Raw genomic sequence first — 24,028 nt, 5'->3', positions numbered from 1 at the left:
ACAGAGAAAATATGCCAAATGTCTCAGTACTTTAAGTACCAGATTAGCACATGATTTAAGAATTTGGACATCATCAAAAAATCTACAAACAATAAATGCTGGAGAGGGTGTAGAGAAAAGAAACACTCTTGCACTGCTGGTGGGAATGTGAATTGATACAGCCACTATGGAGAACAGTATGGAGGTTCCTTAAAAAACAACAAATAGAACTACCATGTAACCCAGCAGTCCCACTACTGGGCATATACCCTGAGAAAACCATAATTCAAAAAGAGTCATGTACCAAAATGTTCATTGCAGCTCTATTTACAATAGCCCAGAGATGGAAACAACCTAAGTGTCCATCATCGGATGAATGGATAAAGAAGATGTGGCACATATATACAATGGAATATTACTCAGCCATAAAAAGAAACGAAATTGAATTATTTGTAATGAGGTGGATAGACCTAGAGTCTGTCATACAGAGTGAAGTAAGTCAGAAAGAGAAAGACAAATACCGTATGCTAACACATATATATGGAATTTAAGAAAAAAAATGTCATGAAGAACCTAGGGGTAAGACAGGAATAAAGACACAGACCTACTAGAGAATGGACTTGAGGATATGTGGAGGGGGAAGGGTAAACTGTGACAAAGCGAGAGAGAGGCATGGACATATAAACACTACCAAACGTAAGGTAGATAGCTAGTGGAAAGCAGCCGCATAGCACAGGGAGATCAGCTCGGTGCTTTGTGACCACCTAGAGGGGTGGGATAGGGAGGGTGGGAGGGAGGGAGACGCAAAAGGGAAGAGATGTGGGAACATATGTATATGTATAACTGCTTCACTTTGTTATAAAGCAGAAACTAACACACCATTGTAAAGCAATTATACTCCAATAAAGATGTAAAAAAATAATAATAATAATAAGTCAAGGAATTTAGGAGGCACTAATTGACCTAAAAACAGCCCAACATGAGCAGCAGGCATGGTGCTATGTTTGCTTCAAAATCAAAGTCTTGTTGCCAATGTTTACCTAAAGTAAATATAAGAAAAGCAACTTGAATGGTGCCATCACTTGTGTACTAAAGCCATCTCTCATTGAGCCAAATTCTCCCTTGGAGCATACTATTCCTTGGAACCTAGATAAGCACCCAGTGAGATGGACTAACACTCTGAAGTCACTACGGTATCATCAAGACATTTTTGTTGATGATACTGTGTCTTTGGCACTGGGAAAAATCTGGCTCATCTTGTTAGTAGCAAAAAAAATGTAACATAAGTGAGCTGCCAGGATAATTAGAGCAGGTGAGCAGTAAACAGAAATCATGCCCTGAAGAGATGAAAGAAAATGCTTAGATCCTTCTTCACTTTATTTCAGTGCTACTAAATGCTATTGGTATCTGTTTGTGTCTGTGTCTCTGTCAATCCTTGGTAGCAAATTAAGCATTTAGGGAGACATTAACTCTTCCGAGCCACTTAGAGACTCTTTAGTACATTTCTGAGCAGTGCTAATTGACAGAGTTGTAAATGAAAACATCACAAAAATGTGATATTTATCTAACTTGTTTAAGAATGTTTGAAATTCACAGGAGAATGGTTCATTGTCATCATTTTTAGAAAGAAATACTATTCCAGATTCCTGTTAGTATTTAATTATATGAGAACAGTAGCTTCTTGAGTCAGTAGCTTCTTATATTTGGGGGGTTTAGACTAAGTATATGTTAAAGGTTTTTAGGCTAGAGAGTTTATTTTCCAAAACATTGATAGCTCCCAAATCCATATGAATAAAATCCAAAAGGTATTTGGTTGGTTTTCCAAGGGAATTGGACTACAATCTATTTAATCAGTATCATTTCCAATAATCCTTCTGTATAAAATGAACCAAGGGCTCCACAAAGTCTAGCCTATCAATCCCTCCCTGAATACATTTTATGCATTTGTGTTCCTATATATTTTTGTGTGTATTGCTGTAAACTGGAAAGTTCAATTCCTCTTTTCTAATGAACAGTGAACTCCATATTATCTCTTATGTTTGGCTCAGGGAAACCAGACCCAAAAAAAAAAAAAATCATTTGAACAATGATGCATAGAAAAAAAAATTAGGACAGTGAAACTCGTCTGTAGATACAGTAATAGTGAACAAATAATGCTATGTATTTGTCAAAACCCATAGAACATTACAAGAAAAAAGGTAAACCTTACTACATGCAAATTAAAAAAAAAACTTATTTAGGAGGCTGGCGGGTCCTCTTGCCGAGTGTGACAAGATAATTTAACTCTATTATAATTATATGAAACAACACTGAAGGAGTCAAGGAAAAGATAATGATCTAAGTAACTTTGGAAATGAGTGGAGATTGTAAGATTAAAGGCCCAATGAACTTTATATAAGCACTGTATTCTAGTTGATAAAGTTGTTTCCATTCAGGGTTAACAATTCTGATACTACCACACATGTTTACTAGAATTAAACAGTTAAGTAAATGGATGGCATATATGTATATGGATTGGTATACACTAATGTATTTCCTTGCTCTCAGATATTGATAAAAAGGCTTGAAGCAAAGACATCCCAGTTGCAATGAGCACACCTAGTTCCCAGATATTGCTTTCCAATATCGTTCTCCAATCAAAGGAACTAAAACTCCTTGGAGAAATGGCTGATTGTAGGATAGAATAAGGCAGTATATAAGATGGGCTTAGAATATCTTGTAGGCCATAAACTAAAGGAGTGCTCAAAAACAATACAGGGGCTTCCCTGGTGGCGCAGTGGTTGAGAGTCCTCCTGCCGATGCGGGGGACACAGGTTCGTGCCCTGGTCCAGGAAGATCCCACATGCCGCAGAGCGGCTGGGCCTGTGAGCCATGGCCGCTGAGCCTGCGCGTCCGGAGCCTGTGCTCCGCAACGGGAGAGGCCACAACAGTGAGAGGCCCGCGTACCACAAAAAAAACCAAAAAACAGAAACAATACAAAAATGGTGGTAAGTCAAGGAGAAATTGGAGCCAGCTGATAGAGCCCCCAATAGCCAAAAGTGAAACAACTTATTCAACAAAATAAGCAATGTTGAGTTATAACCCAAAGTATAAAATAAATAAGCATGATTTCATATGGATATAAATCAATGATATAAAAATAAATGTGGGGAAGAAAGACCAATCTACCATCAGAAAAATGTATTTTTAATTATATAGATTCTTTACTTTCAAGGAGGGGGCACATAACTCCCCAGTCATTAGTTGTGGGCCTTACATAGTGAATTCCTTTGATACAGCACAGTATGGAAAAGAATAAAATACAGAAAATTTTACAATGGAGAAACATGGCAAACAGCATTTCAACGAGAAGATTGAGATCAACTTCATCAGTTATAAGTAATGTTGATAGTGTATACCCTTGATATGATATGATGAAAATGGCAATTTAACTGGTGTCTTCCTCCCCAAAATCCATATCCAATCATGAGTAAACATTAGACAAATTCTGATAGGGTACCCTATAAAATACCTGACCAGTACTCCTCAAAATTGTCAAGATCATAAAAGTAAGAAACGTCTGAGACACTGTCACAGCCAAGAGGAGCCTAAGAAAACATGACAATTGAGTGTATGTTGTCTCCAGGATGGGATCCTGGATAAGCACATTGGGGAAAAACTTAGGAAACAGGAATAAACTATTGTCTTTGTGCAAGATACTATTTAAAAATGCCATAAATTAGGTGGTCTAACAACAGAAATTTATTTCTTACAGACTGAAGTCTGAGGAGTCCAAGATCAAGCTGACAGCAGATTTAGTGTCTGCTGAGAACAAACTTTCTGGTTCATAGACAGCCTTCTTTTCACCATGGTCTCACATAGTAGAAAAGACAAGCTAGCTCTCAGGAGTCTCTTTTAAAAGGGCATTAATTCCAATCACAAAGGCACCTTTATGACTTAATCACCTTCCAAAAGTCCCAACTTTCAGGCTAGAGAAATAACATCAACATTCACAGTTTCTAACAAATGACTTACAATACTTGGGAAATTTATAGTGTTAAATATCTACATTAAAGAATAGAAAGACTTCACTCCTTAAGGAAACAATAAAAGAACAAACTAAGCTCCCAGATTAATAGAAGAAGGAGATAATAAATATTGCAGCAGAAATAATTAGAGAATAGAAAAAAAATAGAAACCTAATAGCTGCTTTTTGAAAAGATCAACGAAATTGGTAAACCTTTAGCTAAAGTAAGAAAAACAAGGAAAAAAGACAGTGAATGCAGATAAATAAAATTATAAATGAAAGAGGAAATATTACAACTGGTACACATAAATAGAAAAATCATAAGAAATTACTATGAACAATTAGCCACAAATTAAGTAAACTAGGAAAAAATGAATAAACTTCTAGAAACATACCTACATAGACAGAATAATAAAGAAATAGAAAATCTAAACAGACCAATAATGAGTAAGGAATTGAATCAGTAATCAAAAACCTACCAGTGAAAATCTCACTACTAGATATCTTTACCAGTGAATTTTACCAAGTATTTAAAGAAGAACTAACATCAATCCTTCTCAAAGTCTTTCAAAAAATTTAAGAGGAAGGTAAACTTCCAAATGTAACTACACCACCTAAAAAAGAAAGGAAGCGAGCAACAGAGTGAAAAAGCAACCTACAGAATGAGATAAAATATTTACGAACCATATATCTGATAAGGTGTTTGGATCTAAAAATATGTAAGCTACACTTACAACTTAATAGTAAAAAAACCAGTAATCCAATTAAAATTGAGGTAAGGACCTGAATAGACACTTCTCAAAAGGAGACATGCAAATTGCCAGCAGATATATGAAAAAATGCTCAACATCACCTATTATCAGGGAAATGAAAAGTAAAACTACAATGAGATGTTACCTCACATTTGTTAGGATGGCTACTATCAAGAAAAAAAAAAAAGAAAAAGGAAGTGTTCCTTCCCGAGGATGTGAAGAAATTGTAACTCTTGTACATTGTTGGTGAAAATGTAAAATGGTGTAGCCACTGTGGAAGACAGTATGGAACTTCTTCAAAAAATTAAAAATAAAACTACTATAAGATTTAGCAATCCTTCTTCTGGTTATATATTTAAAAGAATTGAAATCTGAATCTCAAAGAGATATCTGCATTCTTATGTGCATTGCAGCATTACTTACAAAAGCCAAAAATGAAAACAATCTAAATATTCATTGATGGATGAATGAATAAAGAAAATGTGATACATAAATAAATGGAATATTATTCAGCCTTAAAAAAGAAAAAAATATCTTGCCATATGGGACAACAGGATGAACCTAGAGGACATAATTCTAAGTGAATTTAGCCAGTGACAGAATGACAAATACTACATGATCCTACTTATATAAGGTATCTAAAATAGGCTCACATAAAGAGAGAATAAAATGATGGTTACCTGGGCCTGGGGAGAAGGGGAAATGGGGATTTGTTGTTCAAAAGTTATAAAATTTCAGTTATTCATGATAAATAATTTCTAGAGATCTATTGTACAACATAGTACCAATAGTTAATACTGTAATGAACATTCAAAATTTTGTATTAAGAGGGTGAATCTCAAGTTGTCTTCACACACACACAAATCACACACAAACAAATGAACAAATGGGCAGGAGGAGAGTTTTGGAGGTGATGGATATATTTATTATATTGATTTTGCTGATGGTTTATTGACAGGTGAGAGTATATCTACAAATCCATCAAGCAGTATACATTAAATATGTCCAGTTTTTGTGTAACAATTATATTTCAATAAGGCTGTTTAAAAAATGAGGAATGAACTTACAACTAAGCACATCTCACTGAAACTTTATAATCTATAAAACAAAGACCCTTCTAAATTATTTCTGAAAAAAGAGTGGTTCTCCTACAAAAAATAAGTTTAGTTGGACAAATGACTTCAACATCATCCATGACAAGTGGAGGAACACTTCAAAGTAAAATCTTCAAAGTGGCATATGAATGAAACCTCAAACCTATACTTCAGATCCAGTAGAAGTCTCATTTAATTGAAAGGAGAAATTATTCTGAGAAATACAAGGTATCAGAATGTTTAATTCATTATCCTCTTTGAAAATTCTTATAGACGGTACTCATAATTTATCATCCAAACTAGGATATTCCTAGCATTAATTTTTAATAGGTGATAAATAATTATTAATTAATCAATTAATATTTATAATTTTACTGGTCAAAGGGTAAACTAGGTCTGTCCCATGTAAACTCTGGGAAAAGATTGACTTATTTCTGATACACACTTCAAGGAGAGAAAAATCAAGATAAAAATCTATATGAGGAAAAATTATATGTAAATAGCTTAGTAAAATATTGTTTTCTACAACAGTCTGAGTGCCTAAACATTATATTGTATTCCAGAACTGAAATTCCAGACAATAGTAATGCAGCAGTAATGATGGTGGACAGAAGATGTGGAAACGAGAGGTAGGTGAGTGTGTTTTTGAGGAGTGGTTCCACTTAACTACATTTAATTTCATAAATTAAATAATCATTAGAGATACATAAACATAAGAATGACTTTCAGTAAGTTAGGGGAACCACAAGAAAAATTAGAACAGAATGCATGATTTTCATAGCAACAGAATAGTGAACCCATCCAATGAAAGACAGGAAAGGAAAAAAATGAGACAAAAATACTATATTGTATATAGAAGCAAATATGAGGGCAAAAATATGGTATATCACAATCGCTGCAATAAATTGACGAGATATACTATAAAGCCAAAAAAGAAGTCACACACACACATGTATGTACACACACCACGTATCTCAGAATATATGAGGCAACAACTGCCAGAGCTGTAAGATAAATAACAATAGAAACAGATAAATAGATAAATAGTAGTTGAGAATTTTAACAAATCCTCAGAAAATATCAGGTAGAAATACACAAAAATATAGAAAAATTTAATACCTGAATTAGTAAAAGTCAACTTGAAGTATATCCAAGGACTTTAAAACCAAGAGAAGAAAACATTTTTCGAGCACACTTAGAAGATTCTCAATAAAATTAGTACATACTAAGCCACAAAGAAAGTTTTAATGTTTCAAATGAATTAAACCATTGCTTTCGAAGTTTTCTGAACATAAAGCAATACAGTTAAGTCAAAAAGAAAAGGATGCCTAGCTGGATTGATGCGTATAGACACATGTTTTCACAAATTCATAGTTTTAATATCATTTTGTGGCCTTCAGTTTAAAAACTATGTACCAAAACCGGCCTCAGTGAAATCAGTTATTGTTCTAACAAATGATTTTAATAATTTTATAACACCTTATTTTATGAGTGTACATTTTAAAACCAATCCTCTGTTATTGAATATTAGGTAGTCTGCCACTTTTTGTGTATTAGAAATAACTGAAAAACATGCCTGTATACAAAGTTCTCTGAACATTTCTTGATTTTTTTTTCTTGATAATATCCTTGAAGGAATTACCAGGTAATTAGATATGAGATGTTGTTTTTGTATTCGTAAGACTTCTGTAACAAAAATAGTTTATCCCAATTTGTAATTGTTTTATCATTGCTTCTTATCAATGTCAACAGTGATCTTTTTATTACCAGATACAACAGAAACAGACATTGTCCATTCTTACTTTAATTTGAATTCTCAGAACATTTCAAATAATTGACAGTTGAAACACCATTTTCACTGCTTCAATGATGTTACATGATCCAGTTTTTTCGCAGACAATAAAGGGGACTATTTCTTTGTTTACTTTCCTGAATATTACTTGATTCTTAATAGTAAGATGCCTCATTGCTCTTTTCCCCATCTCCCCCCCATCACCCTGTGCATGGTATACGTACTTATATGCTTATAACTCCCAAAGGCACTCCTCCTGCTAGATCCATCCTGTGGATTCCAAAGTCACAATCCAAGTTTACTTGATTCTTCTACTTTGATGTCTCTAAGCTATGTCAAATTTAATATCTCCAAAATGAGGTTCTCCTCTTTGTCCCGAACTTGCCTCTCACCAGTTTTTCCTTACTAAAGGGCAATCAAATCCACCCAAATACCAAGTTAGGAATAACAGCCATGCTTTATTCCACCCTCTGGCCCTCACATCAAATTCAATGACAATTCTGTCCTTTCCGACTCTGCAATATGTCCTAATTCATTTTACTTCTCTCCATCTCTCCTGGTAACACTATTGTCCAAGCCACAATCAATTATTGGACCATTGACATAGCCTCTTAACTGCTTTCTCCAGTGACTTTCTCATACATTCTTCACCAGAGTGGTTTTCGAAAAAACTGTAATTTACATCATGTCGGTCAACTTTTTAAAATCTTGTAAGAGTTTTCCATTAGATTTTGAATACAATCCAAATTCCTTAACATGACCTAGTGACCAGCTCAACCTTCTTCCTCCAACTTCATCTCTGGCGGCTTCCCGTTTCTCACTGGGCTCCAGCCACAACACTCTCTGTCAGCTCCTAGAACATGCCAATCCATATCCAGCACCAAGGTCTTGCCCTGGCTATTCATTCCTTTTACCTGGAGTATCCTTGTCGATTTTGGTCTATTAACTTCTTACCTTTCAGACATAACCTAAATAACCCAGTGATGTGATACCTCCCCATTACTTTCTGGATTCCCTGGTAGCACTTGTTTTCTTATCACTTAATACAATTTATTATTGTTCTACCTAGTTTTATGTTTGTTTGTTTTGTCTTTTAATTTGCACAATTGTTTGCCTCTTCTTTTACTACAACATAGGGGCAGAAGGGTTTGTATTTACCTGTTCCTGATTGTGAACAATTATTTACTGTTTACTCTGGTGTATGGCAGAGAATGAATGCTTAAATTATTAAATGCAATTTGACCATATGAAAGACATTTCTGTGGACTTTAAACAATGATGTATATTTTAAAAATATTTGTCTTATAATTTGATTGTAAAAAATCTTATAAGTAGGATGGCAGGAATTAAAATATTTCATTTTGTTTTTATTCCAATTTTCCTTGAACATTTTCTATATTTATTTTCTTTTAGCTTTACTGAGATTTAATTGACAAATAAAGTAGTAAGATACTTAAAATGTACATCATGATGATTTTATATATGTATACATTGTGAAAAGATTCCCCCATCTAAGTAATTAACACATCCATCACCTCACGTGTTATACTTTTTTAAATTTATTTGTTGTTTTTGTAAGAGTTCTCTACTGTCTTAGCAAATTTCAATTATACAACACAGTGTTATCAACTATAATCACCATGTTCTACATTAGATCCTCAGACCTAATCTTACAGATCAAAATTTGTTCCCTTTCTATTATGTATTTTCTTTATTCATTTTTAAAAAGCTGACACTCTCATTCATTTTTTAATGCAAACCTTAAATATTTTTAATATTATTTCTAAAACTTCCAATAAGAATATTTAGAAATTTTAACTTCTCAAGTGGTTTAGAAAACAAAGTAAAAAAATTTCATATGCATCATATCCCTTTTATTCAAATATTTTATTTCTTAAAAGCGTATAATTTCCTTATCATGAATCCTGCTTATTTCTTACTAAATGTATTTTTAGCTACTTTATACTCTTGTTTCTATTGCATGTTTTATTTTTACTTCCAAATTAATAATTTAATAACTCTTTTAACATTAATATAAGATCTTCAAAGACAGTAAAATTATGCTTTGAGTCCCAAAATCTTCAATTTATTTCTTTAGATTTTGCATGTAAACAAGTATATCAACTGCAAATTATAATATCTCCTTTTCCAGTAGTTTATCTTCTAATCCTTACATTTCTGGTAATATCTCTTATCAGGCCTTGCAAATGGTTTGAGTATGAAAATATCAGTTTATGGACCTTTTCTCTTCAAGCTACATAAATGGTGCTCCATTGTTTTCTCTACTTAAATATTTTAAAGTTGATTTCTGGGGCTAAATTATTTTCAGCATGTATAGGTAGTAGTACTACAGATTTTTGTGGTTATCATTAAAATCCAAAATTTGCACCAAAATGTGTTTAGGAATATTGTTAATTTATTTTTGGTAATACTTGATGAACCTTTACAGTTGTGCTTATTCAAAGATCTTCAGCTCAAGAATAGTTGACTTCCTTTTTGTTATATCTTTGTTCATTGTTTATTTCTCAGATCTCCGTTCTAATTTTGAAATATTTTTATATGTATGCTTATATCTATTTTTTATTACTTGTTCTTTTATTATCTCCTTTCTTTACACAAGTCTATAAATTCTGGAGAATATTTTATATTTTCCTTTACTGATTCTAATTATGAAACACCTAAATTATTGGCTCAATTCTAATTTTTAATTTGGCATTGCTATTTTTTATCTCTATCCTGAGTTCAGATACTATATGATTTATGACAATAATTTTATATAAAATATTTTAGTCAAATTTTAATCTAAATTTATTACTAGTTGATACAATTGTTTATGTAAAAAAAAAGTTGTCTGATACCTGACAGTTCCTTTTTCAAAAAATATAGTATTATTGCATATATCTGGTGCCTTTCCTGTATTCATTCCCACAGAATAGTTTATTTTTACTGTGTACCATGATTTAACTTGATCTAAATCCTTAATATTAGGGTTTATTATTCACAGTGCATGCCTAGGTCACACAAATGCTATTAAACTTTGATATTTATTTATATATATATTATACGTATGTATATATAGAAAAATTATATATTTGTTTTTCCACCAAGATTTTAGAAACCTTTATGAAGCTGGGTGAGACACAGGTCTATAGTCAGTGGCCATAAGAAATAGGTCCTGAGGCCTGAAGAGTTTAAGTACCATTTAACATAGATCATGTTTAGATTTCTGCTTCCTCACTGGATTACATGAGATGATATTGCCCCCATAGAGTTTTCAAGAAACAAATAAATAGAAGGATAAACTTATGTCCTTTGAAGTTTTAAAGCAAATTTTAGGTAGGATATAATTTTGAAAATGTAATTAATCAGAATTTTCATTCCTCCCATCACCCGTGCCCTGTCACCAATAGAGTATATAATTTAAGAGGTCTAAAAGATACATTAGAAAGTGAATCAAGATTTAGAAGTTGTTAGGGCTTTTGTGAAGTAGCTCTGCTTCCTGCCCACCACCCCAATGTCACGTTTAACTCTTAAGCAGTATGATAGGTGCCAACGACTATTTGAGAAACCAAGGACACATCAAACTATATTCCTTTCCCCGCTAGATAATTGAGAAGAAATTCAGTCAGTATCACTATAGCTTAGTCGAATAGCTGAATGTCCCAGGATACTGAAGAGGGAACAGAATTGCTTTGAGGAGAAGAACAATTGTTCTAAAGTAGTCACAAAGTTGTAATGAGGGGACTCTGTAGCAGAAGTCACCTAGATCTAAGATGGTAATATTATTTACCAACCAAACTAAGGTACTTTAGGCTAAATCAGAAGTACTATTAGTGGGCTTCCCTGGTGGCGCAGTGGTTGAGAGTCCGCCTGCCGATTCAGGGGACATGGGTTCGTGCACCGGTGCGGGAGGATCCCACATGCCGCGGAGCGGCTGGGCCCATGAGCCATGGCCGCTGAGCCTGCGCATCCGGAGCCTGTGCTCCGCAGCGGGAGGGGCCGCAACGGTGAGAGGCCAGCGTACCGGAAAAAAAAGTACTATTAGTAATTAAGCTGGTTCAATAGGCATATACTATCTCAAGGAAACCAGGAAATATGGTCACTCTCCCTAGACCTACAAGTGGAGAACACAGATTATTTAGTGAGGAATGATTACTATATCTGCAAGTAAAGTGCAATGAAACATCTCAAGGCACCATAGTTGAATATATAACTGAGACTTTAATCTAGTCTTTTGCTACTCAAAGTCTGGTCCTGCCTACCAGCATCATGGGCAGCTGAGTTTCTTAGAAATACAGTATCTCAGGTCTCAATGCCTAAATGCAAGGCCTTGACCCTTATGTTCAACCAGAGGAAGATAACAGGAAGAGCATCAGTCTTAACTAAGTTTTTTTTCCAAATTTGATGAGTTTACTTGAATAGGTGAGCTTAATCGAATATAAATGGAGGGTCAAGACAGTAATTAGATTCAGTCAAAAAATTGATTTGATTATCTCAGTAATCTTATATGAATTATATTTGGTATGGTAACTGAGAATAAAGTAGGGCAGTGTCCCCATTTTTCATGGTGGAATTAGTTATCTTTGTTTCTTATTTTTGACTGGTATGTATAGCTAGATCAAATGTAGGCCTGCAACAGGTGCTACCACAGACAGTTCAGAGATGATGGTATATTCCATAATTTTTCTGTTGATCCTCAATCCTTGGAGGTAGAAATGTACTAGTAAAGACGTATTGGAGTGGATATGTTCTACCCAACTCCCAAGCAATTATGAGTAGTGGTTGGTCCACTGACTTTCCCCTTAATCTAGTAGTAGCTATGCTATACCTAGGAGAAATTCCTCAAATTCCTGCATGGATGCCTCTGCTTCTTTTGCCAATGCAATGCCACTTCCCTCTCCAGTTTTATTTGCATTTCTATATTTAGCTCAGACTTAAAGAGAAGGGTAAAATGGACTAATCATTTCTCCTTATAACCCGGACATCATCATAAATTCTGCTTGGGAAGATATTCCAAATCTAACTGAAATACTATTGTGCTTCCAAGTCGCCTTTATCAACACAAAGGAAATGAGCTTAATGGGGGCATATAGAGGACAGATGTGGATTCTATAACGGCAAAGAGTACAAATATATAACGGGCATAGTAGGCAAAGACACTTTGTCTGAACCATATTTTTGTTGAGTTATCTCTTATCAGGCCAGCTCAGACTCTAGAGAGGTTTTGTGATGATTTTTGCCCAGCACTTATTTATAGAGGCCTTGGTAAACTGCCATACTGAATCTTACTGAAACAGTACTTGAATACAACTGGCCACATAAGGGCAGTTTGAGAAAAAAAGTCACAGATTTCTTCTAGGCGTCAAGAAATGTATTTCCTATTTGACATATTTTATAGTAATATTGTGATACATTTTATCCCATCAGGAGGTAAGGTGTCTTTCAAATATAAAAGACCTCCTTAAAATGAACCACATGCTATGTGAAGTATTTTGATGCTACATTAGCAAGGCCTGTCTGATGCTGTCAAAACATCTAATATTACTGAAACAGAATGCTTGCAGGAATTATAAGCTTGGATATTAAGTGCTAAGAACACTTCAGTTTAATGAGTAAAAGAATTATCTTGTCACTAAGAGAATAATTTTAAGCCAATAAGCACCATACACTGTATGTCTGAGTGAAAATAATTATTTCCTTTGAGAAAAATCAAAATAGATCCTTTTAAACTGTAACCTGAATTAGATTTTTCCAAATCCTGCATGGATTTTTAACATCCTCCCAAAGTAGTCTACAATTTAGTTTTTATACAGTTATAACACAGGTCATTACATTAACCTTTATTTCTGCCAACACATCCATTCAGAAAACTGAAGTGAACTTTTTCCTGCCTATCCTAGACAAAATATGTGCTCTTCTGGAACTTTTTAAACAAATTAATTAGAGGTTTAATTCTACAGAGATAAGAATTTAGAGAAATGGAAACTATTGATGAATCACAAGAGTCTATGTTTATAAGATTATAGCTGTTTCCTGTTATGCACCATCTTGAACGATATATTATCAGCAAGATATATAAAAATCTGGGTTTAAGTGTAACTGCTGAAGGAGATGGGACTAGTTATAAATTGGCAGTACTTCAGTAACTTGATGGTTAGATTTACCAAGGACTACCTTGTATGAGCCAATTCTCCCAAGTGTGCACCAAAGTGTAAAGGGAATTCAAGGAACTGTGCCAGATGATGGTAGGAAAATACACTTGCCTATACTAATAGAATGTCCTATTTTTATATTAGTAGGCAATATAAAATATTTTTGTTGTATTAAAAGTGGGCTTTTACTGTTGGTGTGTATCTTACATTTGATACCTCGAAAGGCAGCAGATATTTCATAAGAGCATTGACCCATATATACATGAATGTCTTCATCTAGGTTCCTGGATTTCCAGCTACCCACTATCCAACTATTCAATGCAATGGGACCTACAGAACTTTCCTTTCAGATGGGAGAATTCAGTTATGGGACACAAGTGTTGTAAAATGAAAGTAGTGTATTTGGTTAAGCACGTGGCAGCCTTAAGAGAAAGACAAAAGCCATTGTGCAGAGATAAATTGCTTGTATTAGACATAAGAATTAGAAAATTAGATCAAGGAGGACATATGAGAGGCTCTCAGACTATTTTATATATACATTAATCAAGAGAATAAATTGAAAGGGCCTGAATTGAGTAAAAGTAATTGGATAAAGCAGAAGTTTCAGCTGTTGAAAGGAATGAAGATGGTGCTTAGAAATATCCTAAATTTCACTGACCCAAATCTTTTGATAGAATGGGTAAAGAAAAACTTTTTTTGAATATTTTTTAAACAATTATTAAAGTTTTTTTCTTTTTTTTCATGCCTACCTAACAGACATCATGACAGTGGTAAGCATCATGTGATTCAGAAGCAGCCCAGTAGGGCTGGTACTTCGTTGTGCCTCTAAGCAGCCATGTATCTTCAGGCAAGTTACCTACTCATTTGTGCCTCAGTGTTCTCATCTGTAGAATAAATATAATTATGCTATCTACCTCAGAGAGTTGTTGGGAGCAAAGTATTTAATCTAAAATGCTTAGATCAATGCCTGGCATCTAGAAACCATGCAAATAATAATTGGAAATATTAACTGTTATATTCATTGTATGCAATTTGATTTAACTTTAATTATTTTAATATTTAAAGGTAATATACAGATAGTACTAAATGATATTATATTAAAGAAGTGAAAAAGAGAGAAAAGACTGGCATTTTATTGGACTTTTTATTTTAGATTTCTTTTTGAACACCTTATAAAAAGGGAACATTTGAACAGAGATCTGAAAGGAATAAAGAGCAAGTCTGCACATACTTAGAGGAAGAATATTCAAAGGAGAAGAAACATTAGGTAGAAACAGTGAGGACAGAATGTGCTTGGTAAAGTTGAGAACAGAATAAACCAGAAGAATGGTGATAGAAGATGAGGTCTGGAGGGTGAGATAGATCATGTTCAGCCTTTTAGTTCAGGATAGGGAGGTGGAATTTTATTCTTAGTGTGAAAGAAAGCCTTCAGAGTTTCAGGGCATGATAGCAACATGATATTTTAAGAAGATGTCATGAACTGTTATGTGGAATATATATTGTGATGGGAAATAACAGAAGTAGGAAGAATTATTAGCTAGCTATTGAGTAATCCAGACAAAAAATAATCTATTAGAGTGGAAGAGTGAAAATAATGAGAAGTGGGTCCTATGGGAAACAAAAGGTTGAACAGTAAAAAGAAAATTCCAAGTTAACTTGTTCAAAATTTTTATATCTTAAAATAGGAGAATATTGGGTAGCTCTTTTGTGTATGTTCCTAGGTCATCATGAGCCTCAGTGTGGCTGGGATATTGCATTTAAGTTTGCTTTGTATGAGATGAGACTTGTGAGTGACCATGCCTATGACCTGGGATTCATTTTACACAAACTTTTGAACCAGACATTTTTGAGCAGGTTACTACTCTGGCTTCCCTATTATACAAAAAAATAGTGCTGTAGAGCAATAGTAGAAACACTGGTGAAATGCAAATAGATTCTGGATACTAGTTAATAGTAATATGCCTATGTTATTATGTTTTTCATTTTGGCAAAGAAACCATAGTTATGATGGTAGGCAGAATAATGGCCCCCTCTCCCAAAGCTGTCTACATTCTAATCTCTGAAACCTGTGAATATGTGGTATTACATGGCAAAGGGGAATTAAGGTAGCAGCTGGCCTTTGGGTTTGCCAATAGTGACTTTAAATTAGGGGGAGTGGCCTGGATTAACCAGGTGGACCCAATGTAATCACAGTTCTCTTAAATGTGAAGAAGGAAGGGAGGAGAGTCAGTATCAGAGTTTGCAGCATAAGAAAGATCCATGGTAGGCAAGGGAAAATTTCCCCCTACCCCTCTTGTGGTTTAGGTTTTTGGGTGCTCAGTTAGTGAAGAATCTAAACAGAGTTTGGGCGTGGATAGTAAATTAGAGCAGTAACGAGATTTGCTTATACATGCTTCTCCCCGCAAATTCCCTATTCTCTGGCGATAAAGGTATCATTCTACCTTCAGATTCAGGGAGTGCACCTTTCACAGAAGAGGTTTGTTCCTTTCAGAGAGTGTGCCTCTTGCATTGACTGTTTCTTAGGTAACTTTAGTTCAAAATAATTAATATGCCATAGAGACATATTAATTTTGGGGCCGCCTACCCTGGGCCCCAACATTCGGCTGGATGTTGCTGTCTTTGAAGATGGAAGGGAGCCCTAAACCAAGGAATGCCGGTATCCTTCCTCTAGAAGCTGGACAAGACAAGAAACTGGATTCTCTCCTAGAGCCTTCAGAAAATATAAAAGCGCTGCAGACACCTTGAGACCCATTTTGAACTTCTGATCACCGAACTGTAAGTTGATAAATTTGTGTTGGTTTGAGCCACTAATTTTGTGGTAATCTGTTGCTAAAGTAATGAGAAACTCATACTTATATATAAGATGTTCATATTAGAAGAAGCTGAGTAAAGTTTATGGAAATTCTCTGTGATATTCTTGTGACTTTTCTGTAAATATAACATTATTCCAAAATGTTTGAAAAATTAGTTCTTTCTCTCGCTTTCTCACTGATTCTCTCTCTCCCTCATCCCACCCCCATCTTCTTCAGTTCTTAAGTATGTGTTGCTTTTGACTTCATACTTTCCTTAAAGAGGTCTCTCTACTTATCTCCTACAGCATGCCGATACGACATATCATAATCTTCCTTTTTAATATTCTGATATTCTTAAATGCATTCCCAATCAGCTTGTGTGCTCTCGCTTTCACTATACTATTTCAACCTGTAATTTCTAAAATTGACCTTATAATTATTTTCCTAACCTCCATTTTTTTTTTTTTTACATTAACGCTTTCAAAGTCACTGTCATATACTCAATTAAAACAATCTGGGAACCTGACTATCTGGATAATACTTTCTCTCACATGTCCTCAGTATCACAATCCTCACAGTTATTCCCCAAATTGTCATATCAATTCTCCTTTCTCCATCCTTACACTTAACCTCGTAACTATTCCTAGAGACCCCTATGCCATTTACTTTCAATATCTCTGCACGTCTCTCTGTGTTCTCTTTATCACTGACAGTGTTGCTTTTTAAAACAAGTGTTTATGATATTCCATAATGTTAATCTGCAATGATATTTCACTACCAATAGCAATGTATTCTTTCAAGATCTCATCTTTGCTTTCTGTATACATTTCTCTTTCTTTCTATATATCCAAGCACACTGAACTCCTCTAATATCCTTGAACATGCCATATTTTAAATACTGCATAATTTTAGCATACTTTTTTTTACATCTTAACATATTTCACCACACCTGCATTGTGTTGTTAGTAAAGTAATAATGGTTACGATAATGATGATGTTGAAGAATTGACCTTTCCATGTTTTTCAATGGTTTATTTTTCTACGACCTTACACAAATCAGATCGGTTAGCCACAGTTAAGTATCTTGGTGGGTAGTTCTCACATTGCATTGTGATTATTTATGTGTATACTCTCCATTCATCTCTCTATCAAAGTAGCAACCATGTCTTGTTTATCATTGCATGCCCAATGACTACAAATAAACTCAAGTATCAGCTGTGTGTGGGGTTCACTAAAGGGAGAAAAATTGGCCCAAAGGAGAAAAATGTGAAGCTTGTAACACACTGATTCTATTTGTTGATCTGCACATGTCATAGTTTCATCATTTATGTAAAATACTGTTTTGGATATGATCACAGGGTGCCACAGTTTACTAATTTTATGACATAGCAGCTGGACCTCATGGAAGATATGTTCTTGTTATAAAAGTCTTTGATGACCTCCAAGTCTTAGAGGCTTTTGAACTAAGGGCAAATGAAGGGTTCAACTTTTCCATACTTTTGCTTTGCTCCTATTCAAGGCACAGGTGATATTTATCTTATCAGGACACATCTGAACACAGTAAAGCTAATGGGAAGCCATCATTCAGCTAAATAGATACACACTTAGCTAACTCTATACACATTAACCTAACAAAATCCATCTGTTACATATTTATTTATACCTCTTGATGCCTCTCCTGGTATGAATTCCCACTGCAGAGGCTAAGGCTCTAGTGTAGAGTAGCAGTGTGTGTAAAATGAAAGCAATAGGATTTGAAAGGTAGGAACTAATTCAGTTGGTGCTGGTGGTATAATTGAAAGGAAAAACTGAATATGAACAGTGTGAGTAAAGAGAGACTTTAGTCTCTCTTTAAAGAGAGACTCAGGCATGGCTAAGAGGATAGTCCTGTTATTGCTAAAGAATATTAGTCATTAACACATGTAAGTGTTAGTTGGCTCTGTCTTTTGTTTTACTCAAAATTCTACTTTGTGCTAATATGAAAATACCTGTTAGACACTAAAAAATACTATAAAATTCCTCTTTATTATAAAGTAGATGAGGTGTAATGAGGCAACAAATGTACTAAAAAGAACAATGTATGCAAAAAGAGAAAAGTTGGATTTAATTTTGCTTTCCAATTAGCATCTGTATAAATTAGGGAAAGCATCTTGTCCGAGACAATTTCTTTAAGTATATCTTTATATATAAATACTTAACATCATTTCATGTGAGAATTAACCTATTAACATCAAAATAATGAACATATATATGCATTAATATATATTTCATTTTATATATTAAAATCAGCGGCAATAACTTATGTAAGATTTGGCATTATTACTGTTGAGATTTAAAAATCATTGTATATCTTCCTTCGATACATAGGGTACTCTTAGAAGTTGCCTACAGAGTGATTTTATTATGAACGAAACTTAGGTCCTATTGCCAGCACACAGTAAAGCCAATCTACTGACACCTGGTTGTGGTGAAGGAAAGTGAAGCGTTTATTTCAGGGTGCCAAGCAAAGAGTCCAGGCAGCTAGTGCTCAAAACACAAACTCTCCTATGGGTTTCAGGAAAGCATTTTTAAAGGCAAGGTGAGGGAGGCGGGCGTCCCAGGGCATGTGATCACCCCATGCACAGTCCTCTAATTGGCTGATGGTGAGGTAACAGGGCAGTGTCACAGGAGTTAACATTATCAATCCATAGGGGGCAATAGGTCTGAAGGCTACATGCTCATGGTCATCAAGTAGTTAATTTTCTCCATTTGGTGGTGTTTTTAGCATCTGTAAAACAACTCAGGAATGTGCATTAGATACTATTATCTAGGTACTTCAGTAGAGGCTATGGAGGAGAGGTCTGTCCTGGGAAGGCTTCATGGTATCCTGCTTGGTTACAAGTTCCTTTGTTGTTTTTATTCGAGCAATTAAGAACTATTAATGTATAAACTATAAAGATAAAAATTTTGTTTTTTAACCATATTTACCTACTATATTCATATACTATTTTAAAAAGTCTTGCCAGTTTATGTCATAAAAAGCAATGCATATATAGAAGTCATAAAACAAATTCTGGACTATTTAATATTATAAACAAAGATGGGATTCCCTTTTAATGGGTGATCATTAATATTTTTAAGTTCACAGGACATCTTAAAGTGATACACTTTGGAAACTTCATTAAGTTGAAGACTCAACAGGCATCAGTCTTTAGGAACAAAATCTAGCACATCTACTTAGTAGGTACATACACAGCATATAAAAGGTATTAGCCTCAAATCTTTTTATCTTGAGATTGTGTTCATGGCTCATGCCCACAGAAATCTAAAGTGAAAGAAAACACATACATTTTGGGGTTGTGGCATTTGTGTGTAAATTATTTTAAACTGGATCCTTCAAAAACATGCTTGGGAAGGCAAGGTTGGGAAGATTTTTTTTTGAACAACAGAAGTAAATTCAAAAATTGAAATGAGAATAAAAGAGAAGTTATTAAGAGTATATTGAATACTAGGAGTGTTTTGGTCACAGTTTTGCAAGTCAAAACATCTGGCTTTATTTTATCCATTGTAACAATGAGGGATTTGCATTGGAAGACCATTAGATCCCTTTCCTACTTCATTGTTGCTGATTCTGTGCTTCCATATTCCCTTCCTAAAGTTACAATCTTGTTATGCGTGCTCTGCCTGCCTCCTTTAATGGTTAATATGTGAACGTGTGGAGAAAGAGTAAATAAAAGACCTCAGGTACTCAGATTCCAAATAACAGCAGCACTTAGCAACTGTTCATTCTCTCTCTTCAGGTGTTAGCCATGAAAATAGTGGCCTTGGGTCAGGTTAGGAATTTTATTTTTGATCAGTAACTTCTGTCTTTATTTAGAGTTAACTGCTTTCTATAAAATCAGTTGTCTCTTGACTCCTTTATTACTTTTTTCCCTCTGCTCTAATATTAATGAATGTGTTGCATGGCTAAACATGTCTAGGAATAAAGGCTGATAAGGTTTAAAAATAATCACTTTTCAAACCAATTGCTTTGAATAGATATCCATTTAAGGCATCCTTTCTTATGTTCAGAGCATTTCATGAGGTGTTTTAAGGCAGAGGTGATGAGAATCTTTAAAATTGATTAAATTTAAAACAGAGCAGAGCAGAATCCCAGATACGGATAGCAGGGGTTTAAAACACTAGTCATTCACCTATTTAGTCATATTTGTCTTACTAACAAATACATATATAAAAGGTTAAAAGCATTTATATAAGTATAGTAATATAAAACCCCCCAAAGCAAATCAATGACTGAGTTTCACAGTGCTAAAACTACACAACTCAGATTGAGATTTGAACCCATGGGCCAGGACTTGCATCCAGCCAAAACCCAGATTGGGACTTGAATTCCCTGTCTTTTAGTTAATATCACACACCTGGTCTTAATGAAACTCAGGTTCTTGATGTCTCCTCACAGAAAGAATTCAGTGAAAGACAAACTGATAGGTAAGAAGTGGATTTATTTAGAGAGAGAAACATTCTATAGATAGAATGTGGTCCATCTCAAAAAGCAAGAATGGCCCTGGGAGAAACACACTCCACAGACAGAGTGTGGGCCATCTCAGAAGACGAGAGGACCTTAAATGTGGGGTGGCTAGTTTTTATGTGCTGAGTAATTTCATAGGCTAAAAAGTGGGAGGATTATTCCAACTATTGGGGGGAAGGGACAGAGATTTCCAGGAACTGGGCCACCATCCACCTTTTAGCCTTTTATGGTTAGTCTCAAAACTGTCATGTTGCCTGTGTTGTGTCATTTAGCATATGCTAATGTATTACAATGAGCATATAATAAGGCTCAAGGTCAACAGGAAGTCAAATCTTTGCCATCTTGGACCTAGTTAGTTCTAACCAGTTTATGACTATCCTCAAGGGCTATGTCATTCTTTTTAAGGTTGTGCCCTGTCCATTCTCTCCTATTTCAGTTTGACCATTAATATGCTTAGTGACCATATGCTAATAGGATTATAATAACTTTAATGCCCACATTACATCTATGATCATATAAAGCTAGCAAATGATAATGCCATAACTTACTTTGATTGTAAGGGAGTTGAGTCTTAGTATAGGGGATCTAAATTTCATCACTTTCTTCATAGACACTAATATATCTGTAGTTAGCAAAAGCAGGTTAAATAATTTGTACCAATTCTTTTCTATACTTCTAAATATTTAGATTTAAAAAAAAAAAACAGTTCAGGGCTTCCCTGGTGGCATAGTGGTTGAGAGTCCGCCTGCTGATGCAGGGGACACGTGTTCGTGCCTCAGTCGGGAGGATTCCACATGCCGCGGAGCAGCTGGGCCCGTGAGCCATGGCTGCTGAGCCTGCCTGTCCGGAGCCTGTGCTCCGCAGCGGGAGAGGCCACAACAGTGAGAGGCCCGCGTACCGCAAAAAAAAACCCAAAAAACAGTTCACATGCACTCATAATGTATCATATACATCTTTAGGTCACACTCTTAATGCTGTGTTAAAACTAAGTAGACAGTAAAACAAATCATCCATTTCTAGGATCCCTGCTTTGAATAGGCACTATAAAAACTGAACAAAAAGAATGAGATACAAAAATCTATGCGACAAGATTTTCTACATAATTGTCTTTTTAAAATTGCAATGTGTTTTAATTTGCATAACATAAAATGGTATCTATTATAAAAATATGATTAACTATAATGCACAAAGTATATCTCTTCAGAGGCTTGTTTCATGGTAAAGGAAATGTGTTAAAAATATGAGGCATAATTTCTTAGTAAGCCTGGGGATGTAAAAAAAAAAAAAACAAAAGAGAAAAAGAAAAGGGATAGGTCCTCTAGAGCAAGCTCCAAAAATGGAATAAAATACCTTCTGATTTTTAGCATACTAAAAATCCATGTGTCTTAGAGTAACAATCCTATAACAAATACTTAAGTGTGTTTTTGTTTTTTGCGGTACGTGGGCCTCTCACTGTTGTGGCCTCTCCCGTTGCGGAGCACAGGCTCCGGACGCGCAGGCTCAGCGGCCATGGCTCACGGGCCCAGCCGCTCCGCGGCATGTGGGATCTTCCCGGATCAGGTCACGAACCCGTGACCCCTGCGTCGGCAGAAGGACTCTCAACCACTGCGCCACCAGGGAAGCCCCTTAAATGTGTTATTTTATATTAGGATAGTTTGGCTGTTTAATATGCGATGGTACCCATACCCACCCCAATCCCCTTCTAAGAAGAAAATAGTCTTCTCAGAGTGCATAGAAACACAGAAAACTGAATTGAGTATTTGTTGGAAGAGATGGTAGGAGTTTTTATGTTCTTCAAATGTACTGCTTAAGAAAAGGCATGGCTTCAGGCTCTACTCCTTATTGTAATTCTACAGACCCTAAAGCCCTGTTGTAATGTATCAGACTGCAATATAACTAATTATGCTGATGGAGTTCACAACATAATAAATGTCCTGTTTTCACTCGGCAAGCAGTCTGTTTGCTGAAATAAGTGGAAGAAGATTAAGATGACTAGAGGGTTTTCACCTCTAATGTTAAAGCATTTGGGATGAGGACATGGAAGCAATCAGAGCAAAGCCCTAGCCTGCAAAGATGACCTCAATGCTCCTCATTAAAATGCTCACTTCGACTGATCTGAGATGACTGCAGAAATAAATAGAGTTTACTATTATGTGGAGGCTAAGTCTTCCCTGGAAAGAGTAGTGAATTTACTGTTTTCCCGGCCCACTCAATCAATACCACAACAAGTTTGGCTCATACTTAAGAAACTGCATAAAGATTCATGTTTATCCCACAAAAATATAATGATGAGTCAATTTTATATACTACATCCTAGTCTTCCTCTGAGAATTTAGGTTTATACTTTGGATGAGTGGGGTGAATCACCTTCTATTTGTTCATGTAAAAAATAAGGTATCTCTTCTTTTCACCTAATTTTTTTGTGTGTTCTGTGGATCTTTATGAAATTTGATCTTCTCTATGTAAATGGAAAGCAGTTCTCTTTCTTTTTGTTAATGTACACTGATTGTTGAGGAGGAAGAAAGTTTTTTACTCTTCTGGGTTCTCCTGGCAGGTCTAAGAATTAAATTGACGTGAGACAGATTAACAGGAGAAAATCAAACAAGAGTTTAATAACATGTATACACAGGAGAGATCTAGAAAAACTGAGTATCTCAGGAAAATATCCAGAGCCCTCATCTTAAATACCATCTTCAGCTAAAGACAAAAGAGGATATTGAGGGTAGTGGTTTTGGACTTCAAAGGGGAGGAATGAAATTCACATGGAGATGGAAAAACAAATTTTTGGTAAAAAAAAAAAAAACCAATGTTGACTGAGCCATGCAGAGACAATGGGACAGAATGGACTCTGATCTCTAGGCCCCGTTACCCCCACTACACCTAGCCCATATTTTTTGCAGAGATCTCTGGTGAGAGCTCTATTCTTGGAAGCAGCCCTCCATCTACATTCTTTA

The sequence above is a fragment of the Leucopleurus acutus genome, assembly GCF_964270905.1.
Source record: "Leucopleurus acutus genome assembly, chromosome: 18".
NCBI lineage: Eukaryota > Metazoa > Chordata > Mammalia > Artiodactyla > Delphinidae > Leucopleurus > Leucopleurus acutus.
The sequence above is the reverse complement of the archived record's forward strand: the minus strand, read 5'-3'. Positions refer to the sequence as shown.